Source organism: Heptranchias perlo, chromosome 20 (assembly GCF_035084215.1).
Source record: "Heptranchias perlo isolate sHepPer1 chromosome 20, sHepPer1.hap1, whole genome shotgun sequence".
In the NCBI taxonomy this organism is placed as follows: domain Eukaryota; kingdom Metazoa; phylum Chordata; class Chondrichthyes; order Hexanchiformes; family Hexanchidae; genus Heptranchias; species Heptranchias perlo.
This window is the reverse complement of record NC_090344.1, coordinates 22,916,704-22,935,246: the sequence shown is the minus strand read 5'-3', so window position 1 is coordinate 22,935,246 and position 18,543 is coordinate 22,916,704. Positions and strand designations below refer to the sequence as shown.

The 18,543-nt window shown below is 43.0% G+C and overlaps 1 non-coding gene across 1 annotated transcript; it reads left to right on the top strand.

Annotated features, from left to right (window-relative positions):
• The first annotated feature begins 14,931 nt into the window (after positions 1 to 14,931).
• trnas-gcu (transfer RNA serine (anticodon GCU)) lies at positions 14,932 to 15,013 on the top strand. The gene has a single exon. It is a non-coding gene; the product is annotated as a tRNA-Ser (tRNA).
• The last annotated feature ends 3,530 nt before the right edge of the window (positions 15,014 to 18,543 follow it).

The following is an 18,543-nucleotide window of genomic DNA, read 5'->3' as shown; positions in this document are numbered from 1 at the left end:
AGTGGGTTTAAGGGTGGAGTAAAGGGCATACAAGTAAGCAGTGCAGACGGAACCATGAAATTACAGAGAGATATTGATAGATTAAGTCAATATGCGAACCTGTGGCAAATGGATTTCAAAGTAAGCAAGTGTGAGGTCCTTCACTTTGGACCTAAAAAGGAGAGATCAGAGTATTTTCTAGGTGGTGAAATGTTTGAAACAGTGGAGGTCGAAAGAGACTTACGGGCCCATGTACATAGATCATTAAAATGTCATGGACAGGTAAAGGAAATAATCAAAATGCCGACTGGAATGCTGGTCTTTTTATCTAGAGGACTAGAATACAAGGGGATAGAAGTAATGCTACAGCTATACAATGGTTAGACCAAACCTGGAGTATTGTTTTCAGTTCTGGGCACCACACCTTAGGAAGGATATATTGACCTTGGAGAGAGTGCAGTGTAGATTTACTAAAATGACATATGGACTCCAATCGTTAAATTATGAGGAGAGATTATACGAACTAAGGTTATATTCCCTGGAATTTAGAAGATATGGGGTGATTTGATCGAAGTTTTCAAGATATTAACGGGGACTGAAAGGTTGGATAGAGATAAATTATCTCCGCTGGTTGAGGAGTCCAGGACTAGGGGACATAGCTTAAAAATTACAGCCAGGACTTTCGGGAGTGAAGTTAGGAAACAAAGGTTGGTAGAAGTTTGGAACTCTCTTCCGCAAGTTGATGCTAGATCAATTATTAATTTTAAATCTGAGATTGATAGATTTTTGTTAACCAAAGGGATATGGGGCTAAGGCGGGTCAAAGGAGTTAGGTCACAGATCAGCCATGATCTCATTGAATGTCTGAACAGGCGCAAGGGGCTAAATGGCCGACTATTGCTCCTATCTTTCTATATTCCTATTGTCCTAAGTGTTAAGGTGGAGGGGAAAAGATTGGTTTTCAAGAGTAGAATTTAGATCTCTGAAGGACAAAATAGGGCTCCGGCCACAGAAGGAGATATTAGTAGGGATGACAAAAGGTTGAAGCAAGAGCTGGGTTCCATGGAAGGACTGAAAGGCGGAAAGAACTTGCCTTTATATAGCGCCTTTCAAGACCTCAGGACATTCCAAAAGAGTCAATGAAGTACAGTTTGAAGTGTAGTCACTGTGGTAATGTAGGAATCGCAGCAACCAATGTGTACACAGCAAGGTCCCACACCTCAATGAGATGAATGACTAGAAAATCGGATTTAGTAATATTGCTTGAGGGTTAAATATTGGCCAGGGCACCGGAGAAAACTCACCTGCACTATTTTCGAATAGTGCAGGGGGATCGTTTACATGTACCTGAGAGACCCGATGGGGCCCTCGGTTTAACGTGTCCTTCGAAAGTCGCACTCCCGTCAGTGTAGCACTGCCACATTACTGACCCTCCGACAGTGCACCACTCCATCAGTACTGCGCTGCAATCTCAGCTGCATTATATGCTCAAGTGTCTGGAGTGGGACTTAACTCACAACCTTCTATCTCAGAGGTGAGACTGCTACCACTGAGCCACGGCTGACTGAAAGCAGGAGAGGGAGATCGAGTGGCTGAGGGAGGGCATTCTGGAGTGTAAATATGGCTCAAGGCACGACTGTCAAAAGTAGGGCAAATATACTGCGGATGCACAGGCGGCCAGAGGGTGAATAGCAGAACGCTTGGAACGGATTGTAGGGCTGGAGGAGGTTACAGAGATAGGGGTGGGGAGGCCCTGGTGGATTTAAGTGTAAGAAAGAATAAAAATAAACTGCAGGCTTAGGAGACAGCAATCCAATGCAGATCAGTGAGGGCTTGGCTGATTTGGGAGCTTCTCACCAATGAAAGTACAAGAGTAGGGATGGAATCCGTGCCAAGGGTATTGATATTATGGGGCCAAAGATCATGAGTTCCCAATTTTTATCTTGCGGAAATTGAGGCTAATCTATAACAGAATGTGGGTCTGACAACACAAAGACATTGGAAGGGTCAAGAGCGGTGGTGGTTTTGTCAGTGTATATTTGAAAGCTGGTCCTTATCTGTAGTCTACATCACCAAAGGGTAGGATGGAGTTGAGAAAGAGGAGAGAGCCAAGGATTGAACCTTTTAAATCACCAAAGATAAGGATAATAGGGTGGGAAGAAAAGCTTCTCCTGGCTATGATGAGATAGGTGAGTGGAACCAAGCGAGGGTAGTCCCACCAAAAGAGGCCAGTGTCCATTGAATAAGGAGGTCATGGTAGGCCGGCCAGGAACGCATTGGAGGAAGGGAGTCTGGAGGGGACAGAGGCATCGTTGAGAGTGTCAATGGCAATGGGATGAGTATGGAATGAAGGCGAGTGAGGGAATCACGGCGCCTTTGCGATGGAGGTAAAATTGGGTCATGTGCTTAGCTGGGTGTTACACGGGACCAATTTCACTGCAGCCATTCACCAATGTAGAATATCTGCAGTAAAACAGCGGAGAGAGGAATCTCATTGGGGCACGTTCAGTGTCCGTCCCCTTTTATCATCTACAGTAAATTGTCGGCTGCAATCCGGAACGTGGCCTTCAACTGTCCTCCTGTCAGACACTCAAAATTTATATTTTAACTGGTAAACTGCCGGAACAGAGTGAAACAAGTCTGCTTGTGTCATTGGATTAAGTCCACACTGCAGGGAATTCGGTAAAATTTGGAAATGAATTGGCAGAATTGCACATGTTCAATACAACTATATGAAAACTGAGAATGAAGCCGTTCATTATTGTGGGATCAGTCCTGTATGTGTACAGCCTTTAGTCTTATTCCCAAGAGAACGCTGATTAAGATAATCTCCTAGGCTTTGAGATGTTTGTGTTATATGCACCACACAATTAATATTGGAGTCAAAGCTGCTGATGTAATGTGTTTGTTCAAGTGACTGTAACTAGCAGTAATGATCAGGGGCTTCACCTTGTGAGGGGAGAGTTATGCCCTGTATAAATCAAGGCTTGTTGGAATGGATCAGCTCAGAGTGCCTGCCGGAGCTCTGGGTTTCAGGCCAACAGAAGTCAGTGCTTCTCACAGAAATGGAATACCCAGTAATCTATCAGATAGAAGACATTTACTATCCTGTTCTTGCAGCCATTGGAACTTCTGGTAAGCGATTATCTCCAGCTGTTAATGTTGTATATCGGTATCAACTCTGCTGCTGTACTTGGTATTTTATTTCTCCCTGCATCTTTTACACAGCCGCCTCTTCTGTCCTATCATTTGAATGATGAAATGCCCTAAGCGAGTGCTCTTTCTGTCTTGTAGCAATTGCATTATTATTTGTAATGATCTTTTTGACAGTTGTGATGAAAGGTCTTCGACTTGAAACAGTAACTCTGTTTCTTTCTCCACATATGCTGCCTGACCTGCTGAGCTACTCCAGCATTTTTTGTTTTTATTTCAGATTTCCAGCACCCGCAGTATTGTGCTTCTTTGCATCAAGCCTGGCATTGTTGCTGGAATATTATCTGTGCTGAATGTATAGGAATCATCTATCAGGGGTAAGAGCTGGTATCAGACCATTGGGAGCGGTTAACAGTTTCATATTTTGGATCTAAAGTGTCTTGGAATATTTTTTTCATTAATGTGTTTTCAGTGATTGATCATGAGACAGCTCACGGTCTCAGTGTTACAAGGAGGCGTCGCAACGTCAGCTCTCCCCAGAACATGCTTCAGTTTAACTGGGATTTCAATGTATTTATTGGTTATCACTATTATGAAGTATTATTCGATTATGTTTGTGTCTGACGTTGCCTCAGATGTCTGGCTACTGAACTGAGTTTGCTGCTGACTCTTTCACAGCTCATTCTCTGCTCCACTTTTGATGGATTGATTGGCTGTCACTGGACTGCATTGTGAAATGAAATGTTTTCACGTTATGTTGTATCAGTTTGCACTGTATCTGTTCGAATCTGGAGTACTTCGATTTATCTGTAGATTATAAGTCGTAGTGATAACGTTGGCATTTTGTTCTTTGAACAATGCCGCCACCTATCACTGTATTTGATAATTACAGGAGAAGAAATTTCAATTATTGTGAGATCTGTCTTGAAGAGGCAATCCATTCTGTTTATTCCATGCAATATAGAGGAAGTGAACAGCGTAGGTGAACAGGTGGAGACTTGGGTGATCTGCAGCAGCATTAAACTATTCACAGAGGCTTCAGCATTTTATAAATTGACACTAAAAATCGGATCGTTGGAACAGGGGACTGGTGAGTAGAATGCAGGCGCAGGATGATAGGATTTCATCGGATATGAAAAGGGGCATTGAGAAAGAGAGTACAAACAGTGCGGAGAGCTAGAGAGGAGCGACAGAGAAAGCGACTGAGAAGCAAAACGAGAGGGAGGGGAGATGGAACGCGAGGAAAGAGATTGAGAGACCAGGCAGAGAGAGAGAGAGAGAGCGGCAGCGGTGTAAACAATTCATGGAATGAACTGCTGAAATTTCCAGTACAATTATGAGGAGGAAATGTTACTTGAAGGTGTTGTTAGAATGTTGTCATATTGTGAGAGTTTAAATGTACTCTCGCCGGCTGTGTTTATGGCTATCAGATCCTCAGTCTGTTTAAGTGAATGTTCCTTTTACTTATTTACTGAATGAATACACAAACATAATTGAAATGTATTTAAAGAATAGAATCAGTGATTTCTTGATCGTAATAAACTATTAGGTACTGTATTCTAAAAGCTATGTGTCAGCTTAATTCAATAAAGAACGAGGTGATTTAATCAATATATATGAATTTAATTTTAATTGAACGTGCAAAGTAAATTTATTGAACACATTATGTACACCACGAGCTTTTCTTTGACAACAATAACCACAGACATGAACAGGTTAATTTATTAATTGCGTTGTGCTTCTGGGGCCTATAGATTAGAATACCTCCAACATTCTGCTGCAGTCTCTCCCTGTGAATCCCAGTCTCTCCGCCCACTGCACTGAATCCTCTGTCTCCACATCCGTTGCTTCAGTTGATCCACTTTAGTAAACCATCTGATCCTGATTCCCCTCCAGCTCCTCCTTTTCCTTGTCTCCCTCCCAATCTCACTCACTGGCTCCATCACCATCTGCCTTTCCCATTTAGTGCAAGCCCCTGTTAGCTCTCTTAATCCAAATCAACAAACCAGCTGCACCTCCACCTGTCCCCTCACCTTCGTTCTCGTTCCCGCCCATCTGAAGCCCAAATCCAGCCTTAATACGGTGAATTCGGGCTCGGTAAAACCCCTTCTCCCGTCCCCACCGGCACTGCGCCCTCACTCAGCCCTTCCAGTGGATCCGGTTCTCACTTTACTCACTTTCTGGATCGATCTTCCGATTCATTATTGATCATTGTGTTTTAAACATCTCTCGGTTCGAAAACGCTGCCCAGTTCAATTGATCTGTTTCCACCGTTCGATGCAGCAACAAAGCTGGAAATTTCTCCCCAGATCCTCTCAAGCTGCTGCTTTGGCTCCAGGTCAGATCAATAATTTATCTGCATTCTTTCCTCTCTCTTACAGTTAACTTGATGGCGATTGTGATCCTGTCCCGAGGAAAGTGCGGTCTTTCCAAATGTATCAGTCGCTACCTGATAGGAATGGCAGTGGCCGATCTCCTGGTCGTTGTCTCTGATGTGATATTGAGGCGGATTGGTTGGAATTATTTCTCATTTTCATTCCTGAACATTACTCCAGTGTGTAGTCTCATTTACTTCCTGGTTTATGCAACCATGGAAGTTTCTGTCTGGCTCACAGTCGCTTTTACCTTTGATCGATTTGTGGCCATTTGTTGTGAGAAGATGAAAACAAAATATTGCACGGAGAAAACGGCGGCTGTGGTTCTCGGAACAGTGAGTGTGCTGAGCTGCTCAGTGTGTGTCCCCTGGTACTTTCCATATGAGCCTGACAACATCGTTGACAATGTTCCCTGGTTTTGTATCCTGAAAACGATTTTCTTTACTTCCCCCGCATGGGCCGCATTTGACATGTTTCACCGCATTTTAACCCCTTGTGCTCCGTTCATTCTGATTTTGTTGCTCAATGTTCTGACGGTCAGGCGCATTTTAGTGTCCAGTCGAGTCCGCAGGAGACTCCTTGGTCGCAGTAATGGAGAGAATCATAAGGATCCAGAGATGGAGAACCGAAAGAAATCCATCATTTTACTCTTCAGTATATCGGGCAGTTTTATATTGTTATGGGTGGGCCGGGTTGTGTATAACATTTATGTGCGAATTGCAGGCAGTCGATACTATTACTCCTACACTGACCCTGTTTATATCGTACAATCCACAACTGGAATGTTACAACTTTTCAGTTCCTGCACAAACACTTGCATTTATGTCCTGACCCAGACTAAATTCAGAGAGGAACTGAAGAACATCGTGACATACCCTTTCAATTTAATTGTTAAATTAGGGAAATCATAAAAAAAGCTGAAGGGTTTCAAGCACTAGAACTAAATCCCATTTCACACTCCATCCCCTACACTTCCCCAGGACGGAAAGTACATCTTATATTAGCAGCACAAAGCCATGAAATGATCTTCAGTCTGGTTCTGACATATTGTGTTGATAATCTGACCAATTGAGGCAGGAATGGCTCTGCAGACACATGAATTGTTCCTCAAAAAGGCGGCACTAAAGAGCTCAGCTGGACTTCAACTAAATGGCCGACCTGCACCTACATCAAAATGGGCACACTGGCCAATCACAGTCACAGCCGTGGGCCTGATCAGAACAAGGTGCACTCCACCAAAATGGAGAGACAGAAGGGTAGAGTGTGAGAGAGAGAGAGAGAGAGAGAGAGAGAGAGAGATCGAGAAACAGGGAGAGAGAGAGAGAGAGACAGGAGAGAGAGAAAACATACAATATATAGAGAGACAGATAGGAGCAAAGGGGAAAGAAGAACAAAGAAAGTGAGAAACAAAGGGAGTTAAACAATGAGAAAGAAAGAGAAGCACAGAAAAAGAGGGAGAACGTGAAACGGAGAAAGACAAACCAAGAAAGAAAGGACGGTGAGAACATAGGAAAATAGAAACAGGAGTAGGCAATTCAGCCCAACAATCCTGTTCTGCAATTCAATTAGATCATGTCTTGGATCCGTATCTCTTAATGCCCTGAATTAGATCACCACTTAATTTTCTATAATCAAAGGAATACAAGCCTAGTCTATTCAATGTGTTCTCATCATTTAACCATTTTAGCCCTGGCATCATTCTGGTGAATCTGGACTGCACTCCATCCGAGGCCAACATATCCTTCCTGAGGTGCGGTGCCCAGAACTGAAAGCAGTACTCCAGATGCAGTCTTACCTGAGCTTTAGACAACTTTAGCATACGGTTTCTTTGGATTTATAAATATAAGCATAGAGTACAAAAGCAAGGAAGTTAGGCTAAACCGTTATAAACTAATATTTAGCCCCAGCTGGTTAATTGCTTCCAAATTTGGGCACAGCACTTTAGGAAAGATATCAGTGCCTTTTAGAGGTTGCAGAAATTTACTAGAATGGTATCAGAGATGTGGGGCTTCAGTTATGTGGAGAGACTGGAAAGTTGAGGTTGTTCTCCTTAAAATAGAGAAGGATAAGAGGAGATGTAATCGAAGTGTTCAAAATCATGCAGAGCTTTGATAGAGTAAATAAGGAGAAACCGTTTCCAGAGACAGATGGGTGAGTAACCAGAGTTGACAAATTGGCGTTAGTAATCAAAGGAAGCAGAGGCGAAATGAGGAGAGATGTTTTTTTTTCACACAGCGAGTTGTTATGATCTGAAATGTACGGCCTTAAAGGTAGTGGTAGCAGATTCAACAATAACTTTCAAAAGAGAATTGGATAGTACTTGAAGGGGAACTTTTTCAGGACGATGGGGAAAGGGCAGGGAAGCTGGTCTAATTGGATCGGTCGTTCAAATTGCCGTAGCAGGCACGATTGGCCAAGTGGCCTCCCTCTGTGCATTCTATGATTATGTCGTTCTAACTTCTACCACTTTCTATTCCAGCCCCCTTGAGACAAAAGCTAACATTCGATTAGCATTTTTGATTATTTTTTGTAAAGTAAGGGAGAAACATAAAATAGAGAGACAGAGAGAAATAAACCTTCTGGATCTTTTACTGTACAACTTCCACCCATAGTATTCCCTTCAGCTGCACTTGGAAATTGACAGTGAGAGAGAAAGAAGCGAGAGAGAGATAACGTGAGAAAGGGGAATGAAGCTTTGGTTACTGAGGCAAAGACACAGCAAGCGGCAGACTGAGGGGGGACTGAGAGAGAGGACAAGTCAAAAACAGAGAGAAGGAAAACAGCTAGAAACGGCTACAGAAGGGAAAGGTCGGAAGACAGATCGATCAACAGAAAATGAGAGACAGTACTAAAGATTAAAAAGGGGCAGAGAGTCATAGACAAAAATAACAAGGTAAAGAAAGAAAAACACGTGGAAGACTAATAAAAACACAACGAGACAGAGGGCGAGAGATATAGATAAAGAAACTCGCAGACGTAGAGACATTCAGACAGAGAAAAAAGATAGACAGGAAGAGAAAGCAAGAGAGAAAGAAAGAAAGTCGGAGGCAGAGAAAAGAGAAAGTGAAAGAGAAAAGTGAAAGAAAGGCAGAGAGCGCACGCACATACGGAACAGTAACATTAATACATTAAAGAGAGACCGGAAATGAATAACACAGATTAACATTAAAAGAGACGGTGAGTATGTGTGAGTGAGAGGGGAAAGGGGTAGAGACGCGTACACAGATGGAGAAATATACTGAGGAGCAGAGACAAAGTTCGATGGAGTGTGAGTGAGAGATGGGGGGAAATAAAGAAATGGATTGGGAAAGGGAAAGAAAATAAAACAGAGAGCAGAGAGAGGAGGAGGAAGAGGCAGAGACACAGAGAGAAATCACAGATATAAGAAGTCGGACACACAGAAAAATGACAGAGAGAAAGAAGCAGTGATATAGTCAGAAAAAGTCAAGCAAGGACAATTAGATACAAAGGAAGAGGGAGAGCCTGAGCATGACAGACAGAAACAGATACGTAGTTGGGAAAACTCATGCAGTAAGTAATGGGCAGGGTCAGTTATACTAGACTGAGTGACTTTATTGTGCAGCCTCCATGCATCAACTTTACAATTGTCAAAATTAAACGTGAGAGTGTTACCCCAGAAAAAAACATTAACTGTCTCGCCTGTTTCATCTGCTGCTATTCTGCCAGTCAGCACTCACATACTCCAGGCTGATAATAATGAGTTGTTAAATTTTTCAGTGCTTTCTGTATGTACTCTCTGGGGATAATTTTGATTTTGTGCTATACTGTAAAACGGGTGATAGCGAATCGGCAGCCCGTTCTACATCTATAGTGATTTTTATTTCCATTGACTTCAATGCAACTGTTCAAAGGAATCTTTGCATTGTACATCTGTAGCCCAAAAAATGACCATTTCGTTCACCATTTCACTACGTATCTGTTTCTGTCTGTCACGCTCCGGCTCTCCCTCTTCCTTTGCATCTAATTCTCTTATCACTGTTTGGGTAAAGCAGTTTCTCCTGAATTCCCTCTTGGAGTTATTAACGACTATTTCATATTTATGACCTCGAATTTTGGATTCCCCCACAAGTGGATACATTTTCTTTACGTCTGCCGTACTAAACCCTATCTTTTTCTTAAAGACTTCTATCAGATCACCTCAGCCTTCGCTTTTCAAAAGAAAAGAGCCCCAGCCTGTTCAGCCTTTCCTAATATGAATATCCTCTCAGTTCTGGTATCATCCTTGTGAATCTTGTTTGTCTCCTCTCCAAAGCCTTTACAACCTTTTCATAATATGGAGACCAGAACTGTGCATGATACGCCAAGTGCTGTCTAACCAAGGTTCTATACAAGTTTAACATAATTTCTTTGCTTTTCAATTCTATCCCTCTAGAAATTAACCCTGGTGCTTCTGGCCTTATTAGCCCGTGTCACTACTTTTTAGTGATTTGTGTATCTGTACCCCTAGGTCCCTTTGCTTCTCTATTTTGTTTAGACTCATACTATCCAAGCAGTTTGTGGCCTCCTTATTCTTCATTCCAAAATGCACAACTAATCGATCCTGAAATTTGTTTGTCAATTGCACGCCCATTCTGGAAGTTTATTAAAGTCCTCTTGCATTTTGACGCATTCTTCCTTTGTATTAACGAAAACCCCCAGTTTTGTGTCGTCTGCAAATTTTGAAATTGTACGAATTCCCGAATCCCAATCGTTAATGTAAATTGTGAACAGTGGTTCCAGCACCGATTCTTGTGGAACAGCAATTCACATCTTTGGCCAGTCTGAGTAGCTACCCTTAACCCGATTGTTAGCTCGCTATCCATTCTGCTACCTGTCCTCTGAATCCACATGCTCTAACCTTAGACAAGAGTCTACAATGCGGTACGTTATCGAAGGCCTTCGAAATATCCAAACATATTACATCTACTGCATTACCCTTGTCTACTCTTTATGTTATTTCTTCCAAGAATTCAATAAGTTTAGTTCTTTCCTCTTTTCAATCCATAAAGGGGTGGGAAACGGAAATCACCAACAAAACCTCCGCGCACCGACCCCGTCTGTTTGATCCAAAATAACAATTACAAAATTACAAATTTTATAAACACTTAAAGCTGACAGTGTGGAGAGAAATACACTGATGCATTTATAAAATGATACAGCACATAACACGTGCATCTTTCTCCCTCCGTCATACTCGGTTCTGTGCTGTGTTACCTGTTCTAACCCAAAGTGAAACTAAGCCCCACAGAAACCTGGAAAGGCCGAGGCTCAGTCCCCAACCTGAGCCGAGTTAGCTGATCTCAACTATTGTGTTATTGAGCCACACAGAGCGGGATGGGCTCAGGTTGCTTCCCAGACTTTAGGTTTGTTAGTTCATTTTACTCGGATTGTTACTGGGCCTCACAGAGAATAGGAAAAGCCCAGTTTCCTGTATTGTGGTACCTGGTCTCACCCGGAGTGGAGCTGAGCCACACAGAACAGGAAAAGCTCAGGATCAGTCCCAGAGCAGGAATGGCCCAGATCCCATCCTTGTCCTGTGCTGTGTCAGCTGTTCTCATCTGGTGTGGTACTTGATCCCACATAGAGCAGGAAGGGTCAGGTTCGACTCTCGTGTGGAGTTCATACATTCATAGAATCATAGGAATTACGGCACAGAAGGGGCCATTCGGCCCATCGTGCCCGTGGCCGAAAAATCACTATCCAGCTTAGTCCCACTTTCCAGCACTTGGTCCATAACCCTGTAAGTTACGGCACTTACAGTGTACATCCAAGCACTTTTTAAATGAGTTGAGGGTTTCTGCCTCTACCACCGTTTCAGGCAGCGAGTTCCAGACCCCCACCACCCCCGGGTGAAAAAGGTTCTCCTCAGCTCCCCTCAAATACTTCTACCAATTACTTCAAATCAATGTCCCCTGCTCACTGACACCTCTACTAAGCATAATAGATCCTCCCCATCATCTCTATTTAGGCACCTCATAATTTTATATACCTCAATTAAATCTCCCCTCAGCCTCTTTCGTTCCAAAGAGAACATCCCCAGCCTATCCAATCTTTTCTAATAGCTAAAATTTTCCAGCGCTGGCAATATCCTCGTCAATCTCCTTTGTACCCTCTCTCGTGCAATCATGTTGTTGCTGTAATGTGGTGACCAGAACTGTACGCAGTACTCAAGCTGTGCCCTAACCAATGTTTTATACAGTTCTCGCATAACCCCCCTGCTCATATAATCTATGCCTCGGCTAATAAAGGAAAGTATCCCGAATGCATTTTTAACCATCTTTCCTGCCTATCTTGCTACCTTCAGAGATCTGTGGTCGTACACTCCAAGGTAGCTTTCTTCCTGTAAACCTCTCAGTATCCTTCGATTTATTGTGTATTCCTTTGCTTGTTTGCTCTCCCCAAATGTATTACCTGAGTTGCCTGAATTCACCCGATGTGTTACTGAGCCACTCAGCAGAAGCGGCCCTGGTTCCACCGCCAGCCTGTGCTGGATTACTACCTGAGCCACGTGTAAATTGGAATATGGTCAAATAGATCAGAGAGTGAAATGGCTCAAAGAATGGTGTGGGAAGAAGTGGTTTCAATTCATGGGGCATTGGCACCAGTACTGGAGACAGAGATTTTAATGGAAATAGTGCATCAGCGAATAAGTGCAAAGCAGGGAATAATGGTAAAAAGTTAGAATTAAAGGCTATTGGTCTGAATGCATGAAGCATTCGTAACAGGATTGACGAACTAGTTGCACAAATAGAGTTAAACGGGTTTGACCTAATAGCCGTTACAGAGACGTGTTTGCAAGGTGACCAAGGTTGGGAACTAAATATTCCAGGGTACTTGACGTTTCAGAAAGACAGGCAGAATGGAAAAGTGTTGGTCGGGGTTCGGGCGTGTGGGGGGTGGTGGCGGGGGAGCTGTAGCACTGGTAATAAAGGATAACATAAAAACAGTCTTGAGAAAGGATCTTGGCTCGAAAGATCAGGAAATTGATTTAGTATGGGTGGAGTTAAGAAATAACAAGGGGCAGACAACAGTGGTGTGAGCAGTTTATAGGCCCTCTAACCGTAGCTATGCCGTTGGATAGAGTATTAGTCAAAGAATCATATGAGCTTCTAACAATGGTACTGCAATAATCCTGGGGAACTTTAATATCGGCTGGGCAAATCAAACTGGCAAAGTGGGAGTTCATGGAATGCATTTGAGACAGTTTTCCAGAACAATATGCCAACCATCGAACAGGCTAATTTGGATATTGCATTGTGCAATGAGGCAGGGTTAATTAGTAATCTCATAGTAACGGATCCTCTGGAAAGAGTGATCATAATATGATAGAAATTTTCGTTAATTTGAGAGTGACATACTTACGCCCAAAACGAGTGTCTTAAACTTAAATAAAGCCAATTATATAGGAATGAGGGGCGAGTCGGCGAGGTAGATTCGGAAATTAGATTTAAAAGTATGATGGTAGATAAGCAATGGCAAACATTTAAAGAAATATTTCAGAATTTTGAACGCATAAACATTCCATTCAGAAATAAAAATTCCACCGGAAAAGTGATCCATCCGTGGCGAACTAAAGAAGTTAAGGAAAGTATTAGATTAAAAGAAGAGGCTTATAATATTGCGAAGAATAGTAGCAAGTCTGAGGATTGGGAGTGTTTTACCGGCACATGTCCTGTTCGCACCAATGTTCATTTCTGCCTTGAAACCAGTCGATACATTTTGATCTGCGTGACTGCTCCAGAGTCAAGCATTAAGAAAGCAGGGCTGGCATTCGGAAGGACAGCGGCAAACTTCTCCATGAAACTTTCTTTGGTTCTCTTGTGACACGGGGGATGTTAACTGAAGAACTGGGTTTTGTTTTCATGGTCGTTTGCGCTTTTCCCTGAGCAATTCGTGTGCGTGAGAGACGGGCGGTGCTACATAGCTGCGAATGACGGCTGAAAGGTGCACTTTTGGCAATCTGGCCGATGCAGTAAAGTCGGAAATGTTCCGCTTGATCTTATTAGGTCTGTGGAAATGTACGATTGAAAGGGAATGAGGAGAAATGAAAAGAGCGGCAGTGGCGAGAAAATGTCGATTATAGGAGGTTGGCCTTGAGTGAAAGGTCCTTTGAAAGCCCGGGTGGGATTTTGTTCGGAAACGGCAGACTTTAAAGCGCGTGACCAGGAAAGTAAAGTGCCATCTTGCATATGAGAAGTGCAGAAGAAAGTTCTGCTTGGAACTGCGTCCTTGAGTCAAATTAAGTGTTTTCAGGAAAACAGCCGTTGTGAAATCATAAAGATGTAAACAGAAAATGCTGGAAACACTCAGCTGGTCAGGCAGCGCCTGTGGAGAAAGAACCAGAGGGAACGTTTCAGTTCGATCACCTTTTTCACTCGAATTCAGCAAGCGGCCATTTGCGAGCGTGGCTTATCTGCTTCACGTGTCAGATTTTAAAATACGTCATTTGCGGGTATGTGGGTACGAATCCCACCGCGACCAGAATTTATGGAGTTGTTTGTTTTGGCCTCTTCACTAAAAATCCTTCGTTCCTGAGAAGTGCTTTTTCGCATTGCTGGTTTACATCTGTTTGCTCAAATCAGCAAAGTATTGATTGCCATCCAAACTGTTTATTATACGGAGGTGTTGGGAGTGTGAGGTGTGATCGAGGTGAAGTATCAAGCAAAGTGCACAATGGCGCCCTGTTAAACGGAGTATCTCTTATGGTCAGCATAAGATAAAAATATGGACTGGAATTATAAATTTCTTCTTTGCATCGCACTAGGATGTACTATCAGGGAATTTACGTAATGCTACGGTCGCTTTGCATCGCCTCCCACTCCGTTTGGATCGGTTCACTCATTGTGAAATCGGATTTAACTGCTGTGGTTCGACACACGGTCCCACACTGCTGAACTCCCAGCCCCTTCCATCAACACTCGCTTTCTTTCACACACCGACTGAATTTCAGCATGTTGCTGTTCCATCTGAAATTCATCAACGGCCTCTCCGCCAAAATATCGAGTGAATCGTTCTGCTTGTTATCCTGGCAATTCTCCATATTCGCCATTAAACTCGTTGGTCCTTCTAACATCATTGCATCCAATGGCAAAAGCTGTTCTTCCACCAATGTTTGCTGACATCGACTAACTGGATATTTTCAACATTCTCGATTTGGGTGCATGGGCGGGTCATATTGTACGGACAGACTTTCTTGTCCTCAGAGTCCAGGGCTTTACATTGAGAAAGACGAAAATAAAAGCGCTTTTATTCTGACTCAGCTCTGACCAAAGGTCATCGACCTGAAACGTTGACTCTGTTTCTTTCTCCACACATTCTGCCTGACCTGTTGAGTATTTCCAGCATTGTCTGTTTCTATTTCAGATTGCCAACATCGGCAGTATTTTAATTTGGAATTAAAAGGGCTTTCTCCTTTTTCTGTATGTGACGAGGTGGCCGAGAGGTTAAGGCGATGGACTGCTCATCCATTGTGCTCTGCACGCGTGGGTTCGAATCCTATCCTCGTCGTCATTTTATGGAAGTCATTTACTTGGTTCGATCCATCCTGAAGGCTTGAAGTCCCAACTTTCTCGAAACGGCAGGGCAGATTTTTGCATTGTTTGCTGAAATCAGCAACAGTTCCTTCGACGAAGGTGTTGAGATTGTAAGGTCGCGGAGTATCAAAGTGTACAGTGGTGTCTTGGTAAAAAGAGTATATCTTATGGTCAACGTAAGAGAGACTTACGTACCATAATTATGATATATTCCCGGAATCATTCCGTGTCTGTGTCGGTTTAAAAGGGACGTGCTGTAAGTCCAGGATCATTGCGTCTCTGTGTCTGTTTAAAAGGGATGTGTTGTAAGTCCCGGATCATTCCGTGTCTGTGTCTGTTTAAAAGGAATGTGCTGTAAGTCCCGGATCATTCCGTGTCTGTGTCTGTTTAAAAGGGATGTGTGTAAGTCCCGGATCATTCCGTGTCTCTGTCACCCGATTTTCTTGATACCTTTTTACCTTTTTCCTTCTGAACTGAAATGACGATCCTCTCTCGAGAAGAAGGTTCACCGCCTGCTTCGGGCAACTAGTAGGAAAAATAATAAAAAATGATGAGACCAAGTTCATTCTCCTGGGCTTCCATTCCAATCTCCGCACTCCATCCCCCATTCAGTCCCACCCCCGCCTGAACATTATAATCTGCAATATTCGTAAGTGAAAGGAGAAGGCGAATATCACTGTTATAATTTTCTTGTTTCCTCAACACTGAATAGCATCAATTTCAATGATTCAGAAGGTAATCATCGAATCATAGAATCTTGCAGCACAGAAGGAGACCATTCCGCCCTCGTACCTGTGCTGGCTCTTTCGAAGACCTGTCCAAATTAGACCCACACCCCAGAACTTTCCCCATAACCCTGCAAATTAGTCCTCTTCAATTACATGTCCAATCTCCTTTTGAATGATCCTATGGAATCTGCTTCCAACATCCTTTCAGGAAGTGCGTTCCAGATCTTAACAAACACTCTGTGTGTAAAAAATTCTCCTCAATTTCCCTTTAGTTTTTTTGCCAAATATTTTAAATCTGTGACCTTTGGTTACCGACCCACTTGCCAGAGGAAACACATTCTCCCTACTTGCTCTTTCAAAACCCCTCATAATGTTGAATACATCCATTAGGTCTCCCCTTAACCTTAAGGAGAACAATCCCATCTTCTCCAATCTCTCCACATAACTGAAGTCCCTCATCCCTCTTAACATCCAGGTCAACCCGCTCTGAATCCTCTTCAATGCCTTTTCATCCTTCCTCTAGTATGGTGCCCAGATCTGTACAATATATTCCAACTGAGGCCTAACCAGTGATTTTTAACGGCTTCGCATGACTTCCATGTTTTTATATTCAATATCCCTATTTACCAAGCCAAATATCCCATATGCTTTCTTAACCATCTTATCAACTTGCCCTGTTTTGTGAATATGCACCGCAGGTCCCTCTGCTGTTGCAACCCCCCTCACCATAAATTGTCCCATTTAGATTATACTGCCTCTCCATGTTCTTCTTGTAAAAGTGCATCACTTCACACTGATCTGTATTAAATCTTACACGTGTCTGCCCATTTCGCCATTCTGTTTATGTCCTCCAGAAATCTGCTACCATCTTCCTCACTATTTACAACGTTGCCAAGTTTTGCATCATCCGCAAACTTCGAAATTGTACTCCCTCACATCCATGTCATTTATATATAACAAGAAAAGCAATAGTCCTAATGCCGGCCCCTGGGGGATCACACTGCATATTTCTCTCCAGTCAGAAAAACATCCGTTCATCACTACTCCCTGCCTCCTATCCCTTAGCCAATTACGTGCCTACGTTACCACCGTGCTTCTAGTTTTCGAATAAGTCTGTTACGTGTTAATTTCTAAATTGTGTCTTGAAAATAGCTGTAACCCCGAAATTTTATTCTTGGGCAATGAGAGTACAGATATTAAACCGAGCGCTAGATTGGGTTCATTCCCATTACCCGGAGATGAGGGACGCGAGGGGCGGGGGGGGGGGAGTCCCATCTGGGTTTCTATTTTCCGAAAACGGAGACGGAAAATAGCAAAGCTCATGTCGTCGAAATACAACAATTGGGCTGAAGATCCGACAGCCTTTTCTCATCCCGGGCTTGCAGGCCTGGCCATTCAAGAAAGCCTGATAAGTCCATCAGGGGAAAATACAGAGTGAGAAGAAACGCAGGCAGAGATAGAGAGATGCATGCAAAGAAAAAAAAGTAGTATAAATCTCCAAATTTTGTGAATGAGCCGAATTTAAGGTGCAGCTTATAATAAATTCCCTCTCATTTCGTGAAATCTTACAGGTGAACTTTGGGCTGGATTATCCCGTATGTTCTGAGGGAAGTAAACACTGCCTGCTAATTACAGCTCTTATTTATTTGAGCATTCCACAGTGGCGATGTGAGGTGGTTTTGAATCTCCAGTTAATTTTAAGGCCATGACTTAATCCACCCGTTATGTAACCTGCAGATACCGCTCGGCTGTAGAGCAGAATGTGTAGGGTTAGTACAGGAAATCTGCCGGACTAAATGTTCTAGATATGCCTCCAACGCTATATTTGCAGTGTGTGCATTGACGGTTCACTGGTAGAATCCTCGCCTACCAGCAGAAAACCAGGGGTTTGGTTCCAGGCCAATTCAGCAGCCTTTACCTGTTTTGTTCTGTACCCATGAGATTGTTTGAATTGGGATAAATTCATGTGCCGGCTTCAATCTGTACAACTTCTTAAAAGATTATATTCATTTCTTCTACGTGTGTCGTGTGGACAAACTCTCTGCATTCTGTCCTCTGGTGCTCAAACATGCTCTGCTGGAGATAAGTCAAACCTGCCTTCTGCACCGCTGAAAAGATATGCGAATCCAATTGGTGATTTTTGATCAAAAATGGGGACACAACGGGGCTCATCCGGGATTTGAACCATGAAACTCCCTGAGCGAGAATCAGACCCAAAGATCAACTGGCAACAGAGCCGTGCAGCCACTTTAAAATTTCGCTGCCATGAAGCGGATCCGCCATCTTTTTTGAACATTATGTCCATCCAATCTCGCTTTCTTGTACGATGTACGATCTAGAGCAATATCAGGTTCTAAACTAATTATTTCATAACTACAATATTAGTCTCTCTTTATCAAGTTCGTTTTCAATGTACGACCAGTATTATCAAGTGACACTTTGCAGAATGAATTGTTCTGAAACGACATCGTTGTCTGTCTCGGCATCGTCACATTATACATTCTACCATAAATATACTTTACTCAAATTGCTGGGGCCATTGTAGTTTGATTTGTCTCCGTTTTACAGCTGGGCAAATTGCCTGTCTCGGAAACAACAAGTCCTCGTTTCGATTTCCAGCGGTGCCTTTTTCGCGGCATGTTAGCCGAGTGGTATGATTTTTGCTTCGGGTGTTTTACTGATTGATGTACTCGAGGTCCTGGGTTCAATTCCCCAATAAGCTTTGTTGTTTTCGCGATTTGCCACTTCTGGTGACAAAATGGTTAAAGCGTTAGAT